The sequence below is a fragment of the Hemiscyllium ocellatum genome, chromosome 6 (genome assembly GCF_020745735.1).
Source record: "Hemiscyllium ocellatum isolate sHemOce1 chromosome 6, sHemOce1.pat.X.cur, whole genome shotgun sequence".
NCBI classification, from domain to species: domain Eukaryota; kingdom Metazoa; phylum Chordata; class Chondrichthyes; order Orectolobiformes; family Hemiscylliidae; genus Hemiscyllium; species Hemiscyllium ocellatum.
The window spans coordinates 68,279,425-68,292,907 of NC_083406.1; the positions used below are offsets into that span (position 1 = coordinate 68,279,425).

At 42.6% G+C, this 13,483-nt stretch overlaps 1 protein-coding gene across 1 annotated transcript in view; it reads right to left on the reverse strand.

The window, feature by feature from the left end:
• Window positions 1–13,483, reverse strand: part of LOC132816433 (TBC1 domain family member 8) — a 112,617-nt gene that overhangs the window by 13,703 nt on the left and 85,431 nt on the right. The gene's annotated exons all lie outside the window — the stretch shown is intronic.

The following is a 13,483-nucleotide window of genomic DNA, read 5'->3' on the forward strand; positions in this document are numbered from 1 at the left end:
GGCAGAAAAGGAGAGCAAGAGGAGGAGAGGCGGTGGAGATGAGTTTTCAACTCTCGAAATACACTGTACTGAAACCAAATATTCCCAGGTCCATTACCAGTGTTGTGAACATGCCGTTGATCTGGGCTAACCCACTATGTAACGTGGAAGCATGATTGGAGTGTTTTTGGGACAGTAACAAAGTTGGAATGCATAGAAAGGTCAGACTGTGAGCAACCATTCTAACATTCATCCCTTCTAACAGGACTTAAAAATCAGGAGAATTAAACAGGACAGACTTTCAAAATATGAAACCAGATGGGTCCAACACACCACGCTTCTACGGATTACCAAAAATACACAAACCTGGGCCCTCCCCCCAACCCTAGTCTCCCTATCTGATACACCAACATACAGACTAGCCAAGGAACTCCACCAAAAACTAAAACTCCTAACTGAAGATTCACGCCACTCCATTCACTCCACCCAAGAATTCCTGAACACCAATGACACCAAGATAAAAGAGAATGAAATAATGGTATCCTTTGATGTTACAGCCCTTTTCACATCAATCAACAATTGACCTGGCATCACTACTAGGAAACCCAGGACAATAAATACCAGACAGCAACAATTTCATCAGCAAAGACAACATCCTCAAACTAGTGGACCTGTGCCTCATCACCCACTTCATCTTCAATAACAAAACCTACAAACAAGTCAACAGAACACCCATGGGATCCCCAATATCAGGGTTCATTGCAGAAGCAGTAGTTCAGAGACTTGAACAAACAGACCTCCTGTCTATCCAACCCAAACTTTGGGTCCACTACATGGATGACATCTTTGTCATCACAAAATGGAATAAATTAGAGGCAACATACAACTCCATCAACAATATCAAACAAGCATAAAATTCACAAAAGACGAGGAGAACAACAACAGACTCCCATTCCTAGACGTGACAGTTGAACGTACAGTCAATGGAGAGCTTCAAACCAGTGTCTATAGAAATACAACAAGCACAGACCAAATACTGAACTTCAAAAGCAATCATCCCAGCGCACACACATGGAGCTGCATCAAGACAGTGTAGCTCATTGAAACATCACACGGCAGCACCCAAGAACAGCAACAAAAAGCAAAGAAAAATATCTATACAAGGTTTTCAAGAAAAACGGGTATCCAGTAAACACAATCCGCCATTTCCTCAGAAACAAACCCAAACAAATAGACAACGCAACCAAAAACATATAGCCACATTACCTTACATCAAAGGCATATCAGATATGACTTCCAGATTACTTAGACCTCTAGGCATCATGGTAGCCCACAAACCTACTAACACACTTAAACAGTGACTAATGAAACTAAACAATCCATTAGATACCACCAGCAAATCTAAAGTCATTTACAAGATACCATGCAAGAACTGTAAAAAACACTACATTGGGCAAACAAGCTGGAAACTTGCCACCAGGATACACAAACACCAAACAGCCACCAAAAGACATGACCCACTATCACTAGTTTCCATACATACAGACAAGGAACGACACCACTATGACTGGGACAACACACACATCCTAGGACAAGCGAAACAAAGATACACACAAGAATTCTTAGGGGCATGGCATTCTAACTATAACTCCATCAATAACCACATCAATTTAGATCCTATCTACCTTCCCTTGAAAAAAAGAATGACGTCACCCACCTTAAGAAACCAAGACCTATAAAGAAAGAGGCAGGACATACCACTAGCACTTCACCAGAGACTCTCACCAATGATGTAACCTAGTATGGTGACAAAATGTCTAAAAACAAATCTTCCAGCTCAGCAAGCTAACTTGGAGTCATAGAGATGTACAGCACGGAAACAGACCCTTCGGTCCAACCCATCCATGCCGACCAGATATCCCAACTCAATCAAGTCCCACCTGCCAGCACCCGGCCCACATCCAAATGCCCACAACTGTCCCTATTCACATACCCATCCAAATGCCTTTTAAATTTGTAATTGTACCAGCCTTCACCACTTCCTCTGGCAGCTCATTCCATACACGTACCACCCTCTGTGTGAAAAAGCTGCCCCTTAGGTCTCTTTTATATCTTTCCCCTCTCACCCTAAACCGATGCCCTCTAATTCTGGACTCCCTGACCCCAGGGAAAAGACTTTGTCTATTTATCCTATCCATGCCCTTCATGATTTTGTAAACCTCTAGAAGGTCATCCCTCAACCTCTGAAGCTCCAGGGAAAACAGCCCAGTCTGTTCAGCCTCTCCCTACAGCTCAAATCTTCCAACCCTGGCAACATCCTTGTAAATCTTTTCTGAACCCTTTCAAGTTTCACACCATCTTTCCGATAGGAAGGAGACCAGAATTGCATGCAATATTCCAACAGTGGCCTAACCAATGTTCTGTACAGCCACAACATAACCTCCCAACTCCTGTACCCAATACTCTGACCAATAAAGGAAAGCATACCAAACGCCTTCTTCACTATCCTGCCTACCTATGACTCCACTTTCAAGGAGCTATGAACCTGCACTCCAAGGTCTCTTTGTTCAGCAACACTCCCTAGGATTTAGTGTATAAGTTCTGCTAAGATTTGCTTTCCCAAAATGCAGCACCTCACATTTATCTGAATTAAACTCCATCTGCCACTTCCCAGCCCATCTGGTCAAGATCCTGTTGTAAACTTACATACTTATAATCAACCTGAACTACAAATCTTCTAAAAGAATCGCTCTGATTTTGTACAGATACCCTAAGAGAAATAAATTGAATCAGTCACTATTTCTCAAAAGGGAGAGAAAGAGCAGTGCCCAAATTCTCCTGTAATGAACGAGGCTACCAAAGGCTATAACCTACAGTGCCATTAAAGTGAAGCACACATCACTCACTCACCCCCAGGGCCTGTTCTGTTCAGAGCATCTCTCAGAGGAACTATTTGACTACTGAAGCCAACATAGCTGCTGAATCCGAGTTCAAGTCTTCAAACGCTTAACTTTGGAAAGAGAATCTTTAAGGCAGCAAAAATCATGGAGATTGATCTCATTTTCATCTCCACACGTAACTTTTGCTCTTGCTTTAAATTTGCGCATTGGCTAAGTACAATTTGATAAAGTTAACTATCAGCAGTTGTTGTACTAAGTAACTTTGATCTCTTTTAAAGCATTGAGATGTGCTGCTGGTTATATATAAATTGAAACACCCAAGAACAAAAAAAAATTAGAAATCCAATTGTATAAATTTTATAATTCACAGACCACTCAGACGATGTGTCGGGTGTGGTACTAGTCACCAACTGAGCAAACCCATTCAACGTGATCAAGGTCACGCTGTTTCAGTGTTTGGCTGAACTTTAGATTTTTGTTGTGGATTCATTAATAGATTTATATAATTAAAATATGGCACAAAGCAAAATACTAAAATTTATTTCAAAAGTTCTCCAACAGCCGTCATTATAGGTTACTGTCCCCAAGATTACAAACAAATGTAGATATTCCAACTGATATGAAATTATTGTTTGCAATAGTCATGCAATGCTACGTAACATTTCACCAAGAAGTGGTTCCTGATAGACATGAACTTCCACGTAAAATACTAAGAGTGGAGAGAGAAAGGAATAGAATGGAATCTTTCACCAGCATTATCTTTCATAATATCCTGGATGAACTTAGCTACTGCTGGGAACTCAGACATTCAAAATATTTCTACAATCTAAACTGATCTCAACTTCCACATTTGTAATGTCTGATACAAATAAAAGATGTCAACTGACACCCATTTATGAAGAATACATCTAATAAATGATCCACTACAAAACCAATCTGTGATCTAATAATAGGATCATAAGTTGAATTTTTTGCTAACAATTTGCTGTAGTAGGTTCAATTTATAACCCTAAAATGTCACTACATGCTGGTTTGTACTGTTTGTATTATAGTTCTATCAGAGTGCATTTTGGCTAGAGTCTGGCTACTACCATTAACCATTATTAGCCTTAAATTAGCCCTCTAGTAAAATTAAATATTTTCATGTTCTAACAGAATAGTACTGGAACAAAAACAAAAGCAGAATATCTGAAATTAGAACTTAAACAGAAATGCTAAATTTGGCAGGTCTGGCAGCCCTATGAAATTGAGTTAACATTTCAAAAGTCTGGTCAACTTGACCCAAAATGTTAATTAACCATTTCTTCCTCCATGGACGCTGACAAACCTGCTGAGCTTTACCAGCACTTTTAAGATTTCCAGCATCTGCAATATTTTGCTTTTATATCTAAAAGTGAATTCTACAGTGGGTTGGGGCATGAGCCATTTTAATTATAGAGACTCAAAGTTTCATAGAGTGTGCTGTACAGATAGAGGATTTCAGCTCTTGTCCATGCTGGTCATCAAGCATCTATTTATTTTAGTCCCATTTTCCAGAATTTGGGCCATATCCTTGTATGCTATAGTGCTTCTCCAAACGCTTCTTGTATATTATGACAGTTCCTGCCTCTACTTTTAGGCAGTGGTTTCTAGATATCCACCACCTTCTAAATGAAACAAATCTTCATTAAACCCCCTCTGAATATCCTGCCATTATCCTAAATCTATGGCCCTTGATTATTGATCCATCTCCTGAGGAGAAATGGCTCTTCCTATCTACTCTGTCCATGCGCCTCTAATTTTGCACACCTCAGTCAGGATCTCCTTGGCCTTCTCTGCTTAAACGAAAATCACCACAGCCTATCTAGTTGCTCTCTGTAATGAATTGCTCCAGCCCAGGTAACATCCTGGTGAATCTCTTCCATACTCTCTCCAGTGTGATCACCTCCTCCCTAAAGTGTGATGACCAGAACTGCACAGAGTCTGCCAAGTGAGACCCAACTAAAATTAATACTGCTCCACCATAAACTCCCTACTCTTGTATTCAATACCTTGATTATGCAGCATGCACACCATAAGGTGCCTTAACCAACTGATCTATCTTGTTAGGACCATCACTAATTTTCTTTGTTTTTCTCATTTTTGGTTTGGAACTGAGAGCAGAAGTTTGGATTTTCGGCAGCAGCTCTTTTCTGTCAAATAAAACAATACTTAGGACAAACAAACTGATATTAGTTCACATGAACTGGCCAGGAAAGTTAATTGTAGGTTAATTATCGTTCTAAGCCAACTATAGACATTTCAGTAACTGAGATTTATTATGCTGAAGGAGTGACAACTGCTTAGATGTTAAAAGGGGCAAACAAGGGAGGCCAGTGCCAGCCAGCCAATGAGATTGTTGGGGTAAATACAGTAATAGAAACCATAGATTGAACTATGGTTTGGACAGAAGACAGTGTTTTTGGTTGTTCTCTAGTTATCGTCCAGTTATCGAAAGTTCTGAAAGAAGAACTCTGGTTTGTAAGACACAAGCAAAAATGTTTCATTCTCCCAGTGTGTGCGTGGATTTCCTCTGGGTGCACCGGTTTCCTCCCATAATCTGAAGATGTGCAAGGGTAAGTTGGCCATGCTAAATTGCCCATTTCGTTCAAGGATGTGTAGGTTAGGTGCATTAGGTGCAGGGATAAATGTGGGATAATGGGATAAGGGGTGGGTGGGGAAATGTTGGGCCGAAGGGTCAGTTTCCACACTGTTCGGATTCTGTAAACAATCCAACAATCTGTGGAAGTTGTTTGCATTGACCAGTGACTTTGGAATTGAAGCTGGATACACAGTGCCACATATCTGTGATCTGGATATACAGTGCCTTGTATCTGTGATCTGGATATACAGTGCCACATATCTGTGATCTGGATACACAGTGCCACATATCTGTGATCTGGATACACAGTGCTACATATCTGTGATCTGGATACACAGTGCTACATATCTGTGATCTGGATACACAGTGCTACATATCTGTGATCTGGATATACAGTGCCATGTATCTGTGATCTGGATATACAGTGCCATGTATCTGTGATCTGGATACACAGTGCTACATATCTGTGATCTGGATATACAGTGCCATGTATCTGTGATCTGGATATACAGTGCCACGTATCTGTGATCTGGATATACAGTGCCATGTATCTCTGATCTGGATATACAGTGCCATGTATCTGTGATCTGGATATATAGAGCCACATATCTGTGATCTGGATACACAGTGCCACATATCTGTGATCTGGATATACAGTGCCATGTATCTGTGATCTGGATATACAGTGCCACGTATCGGTGATCTGGATATACAGTGCCATGTATCTGTGATCTGGATATATAGTGCCATGTATCTGTGATCTGGATATACAGTCCCACGTATCGGTGATCTGGATATACAGTCCCACATATCTGTGATCTGGATATACAGTGCCATGTATCTGTGATCTGGATATACAGTGCCATGTATCTGTGATCTGGATATACAGTCCCACGTATCGGTGATCTGGATATACAGTCCCACATATCTGTGATCTGGATATACAGTCCCACATATCAGTGATCTGGATATACAGTGCCATGTATCTGTGATCTGGATATACAGTGCCATGTATCTGTGATCTGGATATACAGTGCCACGTATCGGTGATCTGGATATACAGTGCCATGTATCTGTGATCTGGATATATAGTGCCATGTATCTGTGATCTGGATATACAGTCCCACGTATCGGTGATCTGGATATACAGTCCCACATATCTGTGATCTGGATATACAGTGCCATGTATCTGTGATCTGGATATACAGTCCCACGTATCGGTGATCTGGATATACAGTCCCACATATCAGTGATCTGGATATACAGTGCCACATATCAGTGAACATCTCATCACCCAAGGATTGCATGGAGCTTTAGCAACCATCATTCAAAACTGCTTAAATGAACTGGCCAGTTACAACTCTCATTTTCTTTTCAATTTATCCATTAACTATGTCTGTTTACAGGGCTGATCAAAGATGACTGGATTTAAATCAAAGACTTTAATTAGATATTGTTTAACTTTGTTCTGCTAAAGTTACAGTATTAATAATAAATAGTTAATTTCTGTAATTATAAACTTGGGTGTCCGATATATGTGATTCATCATGTCCAATTAGGAACAACTGGACAATTTTGTGGATTATTTTAATTTCATGGTGTAGCAATATCCAGTGTTGCTGAAGCTGATTTAGTCTGGCAACAATCGGTATGCTGCTTCAAGGATCTGTGGACATGTATATCAAAGTCCTTTCGACCGTCTATGGTTTTAATAGTCATCGTGTACTCTCTGGCCTGGTTAGTCTTCCCAAATGTACTACCTCACATTTTTCAGAATTAAGTTCCATTTCCCACTGTATTGCCCATCTTACCAGCCTATTAGTATCGTCCTACAGAGGCAGCAATACATGGAACATTACCCCTTGCAAATTCCCCTCCAAGCCACTTACTATCCTGACTTGTGAACATATTATTGTTCCTCAAGTGTCACTGAGTCAAAGTCCTGGAACTCCCTCCCTAACAGTATTATGGGGCATCCTACAGCAGGTGGACTGCAACGATTCAAGATGGGAACTCAGCACCTTCAGGGTAACAAGCGATAGCAAAAAATGCTTGCCCAGCCAGCAAGGTCCACATCCGATGAATGAATAAGAAAAGGTCTAAGGCTTTCTTCTTGCTCCTTACCACACCACCAATCTTTTTGCGATCTGTGAACTTTCTGATCAAATGTCCTACATTTGGGTCAGGATGGAAATTTAAATGCTGCTGTATTACATAGAACATAGAAAGGTACAGCACAGAACAGGTCCTTAGGCCCATGATGTTGTGACAAGGTTTAATCCTAATGTAAAATATAATAACTTAATCTACGCACCCCTCAACTCACTGCTATCCATGTACATGTCCAGCAGTCGCTTAAATGTCCCTAGTGATTCTGCTTCCACCACCACAACTGGCAATGCATTCCATGCATTCACAACTCTCTGCGTAAAGAGCCTACCCCTGACGTCTCCTCTATACCTTTCTCCTAATATCTTAAAACTATGACTCCTCATAACAGTCAATCCTGCCCTAGGGAAAAGTCTCTGGCTAATGATTGTTTATTCCTCTCATTACCTTGTATACCTCAATCAGGTCTCCTGTCTTCCTCCTCCTCTCCAGAGAGAAAAGTCTGAGCTTATTCAACCTTTCTTCATAAAGCAAGCCCTCCAGTCCAGGCAGTATCCTGTAAACCTTCTTTGCACCCTCTCCAAAGCCTATGTATCATTCCTATAGTAGGGCAACCAGAACAGGACACAATATTCCAAGTGTGGTCTCACCAGGGACTTGTAGAGCTGTAGCAAAACCTCGCAGCTCTTAAACTCGATCCCCCTGTTAAAGAAAACCAAAACACCATATGCTTTCTTAACAACCCTATATACTTTGGTGGCAACTTTGAGGGATCTATGTACTTGCACATCCTATATTCAGCATTCAAGTTCGCCCTTCCAAAATGCATCACTTCACATTTATCGTTTAACTCCATCTGCCATTTCTCAGCCCAGCTCTGCATCCTGTCTATGTCATGCTGCAGCCTGCAGTAGCCCTCGATACTATCGACGGCACCTCCAACATTTGTCATCTGCAAATTTACTAACCCACCCCTCAACCTCCTCATCCAAGTCATTTATAAAAACTACAAAGAGCAGAGGCCCAAGAACAAAGCCCTGCGGAACCCCACTCATCACTGACTTAGAGGCAGAATACTTTCCATCTACAACCACTCTCTGTCTTCTGTCAGCTAACCAATTCTGAATTCGGATAGCCAAATCTCCCTGTATCCCATACTTCCTAACTTTATGAATGAGCCTACCATGGGGAACCATATCAAATGCCTTGTTGAAGTCCATATGTACCACATCCACTGCTCGACTGTCGTCGACCTGTCTTGTCACCTCCTCAAAGAACTCAATTAGGTTTGTGAGGCATGACCTGCCCCTCACAAAACCATGCTGACTGCCTTTAATCACACTATGCTTTGCCAAATAGTCATAAATCCTATCCCTCAGAATTCTTTCCAAAACTTTGCTGACCACAGACATAAGACTGACTGGTCTGTAATTGCCAGAGATTTCCCTATTGCCCTTCTTGAAAAGAGGAACAACATTCGCCTCCTTCCAATCCTCCGGTACAAATCTCGTGGAGAGTAAGGAGGCAAAGATCCTCGCCAGAGGCTTAGCAACCTCCTTTCTCGCTTCCTGGAGCAGCCTAGGATGAATCTGGTCTGGCCCTGGGGACTTATCAATCTTAATGTTTTCCAAAATTTCCAGCACATCAACTTCATCAATTTTGATCCGGTCAAGACTGTATCCCAGCTCCTCTAAGTTTTCATTCACAACAAGGTCCCTTTCCTTGGTGAAATCTGAAGCAAAAAACTAATTTAGGGCTTCCCCTATCTGTTCAGATTCCACACACAAGTTCCCTCTGCTATCCTGATCAGCCCTACCTTCTAGGAGAAAGTGAGGACTGCAGATGCTGGAGATCAGAGCTGAAAATGTGTTGCTGGAAAAGCGCAGCAGGTCCTGAAGAAGGGCATATCCCCGAAACGCCGATTCTCCTGCTCTTTGGATGCTGCCTGACCTGCTGCGCTTTTCCAGCAACACATTTTCAGCCCTACCTTCTCCCTGGTCATTCTCTTATTCCTCACGGATGAGTAAAATGCCTTTGAGTTCTCCCTAATCCTTCTTGCCAAGCCTTTTCCATGCTCCCTCTTGGCTCTCCTCAGTCCATTTCTGAGCTCCTTTCTAGCAAGCCGGTAATCCTCTAAGGTCGTGCTGGATCTTTGCTTCCTCCACCTCACGTAAGCTGCCTTCTTCCTTTTGAGGAGAAGCTCCTCTGTTCTCGACATCCAAGGTTCCTTAATCTTACCCCTGCTTACCTGTCTCAGAAGAACAAATTCGTGCATCACTTGCAACAACTGCTCCTTAAATAGTCTCCACATGTCTGCTGTGCCATTTCTGTGGAACACTTGCTCCCAGTCTTACCACCCCACTCCTGTCTGATAGCGTCATAATTTCCTTTTCTCCAATTAAATATCTTCTCTCGGTAACTGCTCCTTTCCCTCTCCAAGGCTATGGTAAAGTTGAAATCACCCATAACAACAATTCTGCTACATCTGCATTTTTCCAGAATCTGCCTGCCTATGAGTTCTTCAATCCCTCCACTGCTATGAGGTGGTCTGTAGAAAACCCCCAATGAGGTGGCTGCTCCCTTGCTGTTCCTAACTTCCACCCATACTGACTCAGTGGACAAACCTTCCCCAACAACCTTCATTTCTGTAGTTGTGATGCACTCTCTGATTAGCAATGCTACACCCCCTCCTCTTTCTCCATCCTCCCTGTTCTTTTCAAACATTCTAAATCCTGGAACATCAAGAAACCTTTCCTGCCCCTGTGAAACTCACGTCTCCATTATGGCCACAACATCATAGCCCCAAGTACTGATCCATGCTCTAAGTTCATCACTCTTATTTCTGACACTCCTTGCATTAAAGCAGACACATTTTAACTGATCCCTTTGTTTCATTGCGTGAGAAACCTTCCCAATAGATTCACTACATCCTGTCACTGCCCATTCTACAACTGTCCCCCTCTCAGATATGTGGCTCTGACTCCCCCCTGCCGCCAAACTGCTTTAAACCCTCCCAAATCACACAAGAAAATCTCCCACCCAGAATATTTGTGCTCCTCCAGTTCAGGTGCAACCCATCTAATGCTTCCTGTACTCTGCCCCAACACAGTACCAACCACAAAAGAAATGCTCCCAACCCAAAAAAGTTCTCCCTATTGCATTGATGTTGAACCTTTTCCATTTCCTACATCAGTCATCTTATGTTCTTTATCTGAGATTGCCAGTGAGTGGAAATTAAAAGCTGAATTGTCCTAAATTTATTTTGATGATGAACTATCGTGGTACATATTGGCACCAATGATATAGCCAGGAAAGGGATTAAGGATCTGAAAAGTGACTACAGAGAGCCAAGTTGGAAGCTGAACAGCAGGACAAGTAGAGTAGTGATCTCAGGTTTGCTACTGGTGCCACGAGATAGTGAGGTGAGGAACAGTCAGCTGGGGAACTTTACGCATGGTTATGAGGCTGGTGCAGGAGGGAGGGCTTCAGATACCTAGACCATTGGGATACCTTCTGGGGAAGGTGGGAGCTGTACACAGAGTCATAGAGATGTACAGCATGGAAACAGACCCTTTGGTCCAACCCGTCCATGCTGACCAGATATCCCAACCCAATCTAGTCCCATCTGCCAGCACCCGGCCCATATCCCTCCAAACCCTTCCTATTCATATACCCATCCAAATGCCTCTTAAATGTTGCAATTGTACCAGCCTCCACCATATCCTCTGGCGGCTCATTCCATACACATACTACCCTCTGTGTGAAAAGGTTGCCCTTTAGTTCTCTTTTATATCTCTCCCTTCTCACCCTAAACCTATGCCCTCTAGTTCTGGACTCCGTGACCCCAGAGAAAAGACTTTGACTATTTATCCTATCCATGCCCCTCATAATTTTGTAAACCTGTATAAGGTCACCCCTCAGCCTCCGACGCTCCAGGGTAAACAGCCCCAGCCTGTTCAGCCTCTCCCTGTAGCTTAAATCCTCCAACCCTGACAACCAATCCTTGTGACACTCCACTGGTCAAGGACTGATTTGGGATAGTCAACATGACTTTGTGCGTGGGAAATCATGTCTCACAAACTTGATTTGAGTTTTTTGAAGAAGTAACAAAGAAGATTTATGGTCATTTAAGCGGGCATTGGATAGGCATTTGGAAGTTATTGGGCTAGTATAGGTTAGGTAGGATTCGGTCGGCGCAACATCGAGGGCCGAAGGGCCTGTACTGCGCTGTATCCTTCTATGTTCTATATGTTCTAAGATTGATAAAGGGAGAGCAGTAAATGTGATCTATATGGACTTCAGTAAGGCGTTCGACAAGGTTCTCCTGGGAGACTGTTTGGCAAGGTTAGATTTCATGGAATACAGGGATAACCAGCCATTTGGATACAGAACTGGCTCAAAGATAGAAGACAGAGGGTGGTGGTGGAGGGTTGTTTTTCAGACTGGAGGCCTGTGACCAGTGGAGTGCCACAAGGATCGGTGCTGTGCCCTCTACTATTTATCATTTACATAAATGATTTGGATGCGAGCATAAGAGATACAGTTCGTAAGTTTGCAGATGACACCAAAATTGGAGGTGCAGTGGACAGCGAAGAGGGTTACCTCAGATTACAACAGGATCTGGACCAGATGGGCCAATGGACTGAGAAGTGGCAGATGGAGTTTAATTCAGATAAATGCGAGGTGCTGCATTTTGGGAAAGCAAATCTTAATAGGACTTATACACTTAATGGTAAGGTCCAAGGGAGTGTTGCTGAACAAAGAGACCTTGGAGTGCAGGTTCATAGGTCCTTGAAAGTGGAGTCGCAGGTAGATAGGATAGTGAAGAGGGCATTTGGTATGCTTTCCTTTATTGGTCAGAGTATTGAGTACAGGATTGGGAGGTCATCTTGCGGCTGTACAGGACATTGGTTAGGCCACTGTTGGAATACTGCGTGCAATTCTGGTCTCCTTCCTATCGGAAAGATGTTGTGAAACTTGAAAGGGTTCAGAAAAGATTTACAAGGATGTTGCCAGGGTTGGAGGATTTGAGCTAGAGGGCATAGGTTTAGGGTGAGAGGGGAAAGATATAAAAGAGACCTAAGGGGCAACTTTTTCACGCAGAGAGTAGTACGTATATGGAATGAGCTGCCAGAGGATGTGGTGGAGGCTGGTACAATTGCAACATTTAAGAGGCATTTGGATGGGTATATGAATAGGAAGGGTTTGGAGGGTTATGGGCCGGGTGCTGGCAGGTGGAACTATATTGGGTTGCGATATCTGGTCAGCATGGACGGGTTGGACCAAAGGGTCTGTTTCTATGCTGTACATCTCTATGACTCTGTGTACAGCTCCCACCTTCCCCAGAAGGTATCCCAATGGTCTAGGTATCTGAAGCCCTCCCTCCTGCACCAGCCTCACAGCCATGTGTTAAGCTGCATTTGCTGACTGTTCCTCACCTCACTATCTCGTGGCACCAGTAGCAAACCTGAGATCACTACTCTACTTGTCCTTCTGTTCAGCTTCCAACTTGGCTCTCTGTAGTCACTTTTCAGATCCTTAATCCCTTTCCTGGCTATATCATTGGTGCCAATATGTACCACGATAGTTCATCATCAAAACAAATTCCGCTATTAATTTCCACTCACTGGCAATCGCAGATAAAGAACATAAGATGACTGATGTAGGAAATAGAAAAGGTTCAACATCAATGCAATAGGGAGAACTTTTTTGGGTTGGGGGCATTTCTTTTGTGGTTGGCACTGTATTGGGGCAGAGTACAAGAAGCATTAGACAACACTGAATGCACTAACCTCTGACAAACCCATTAACAAACCTATTACTTAGGTGAATAAAGACAAATTACTGCAGATACTGGAAATCTGAAACAACCAGA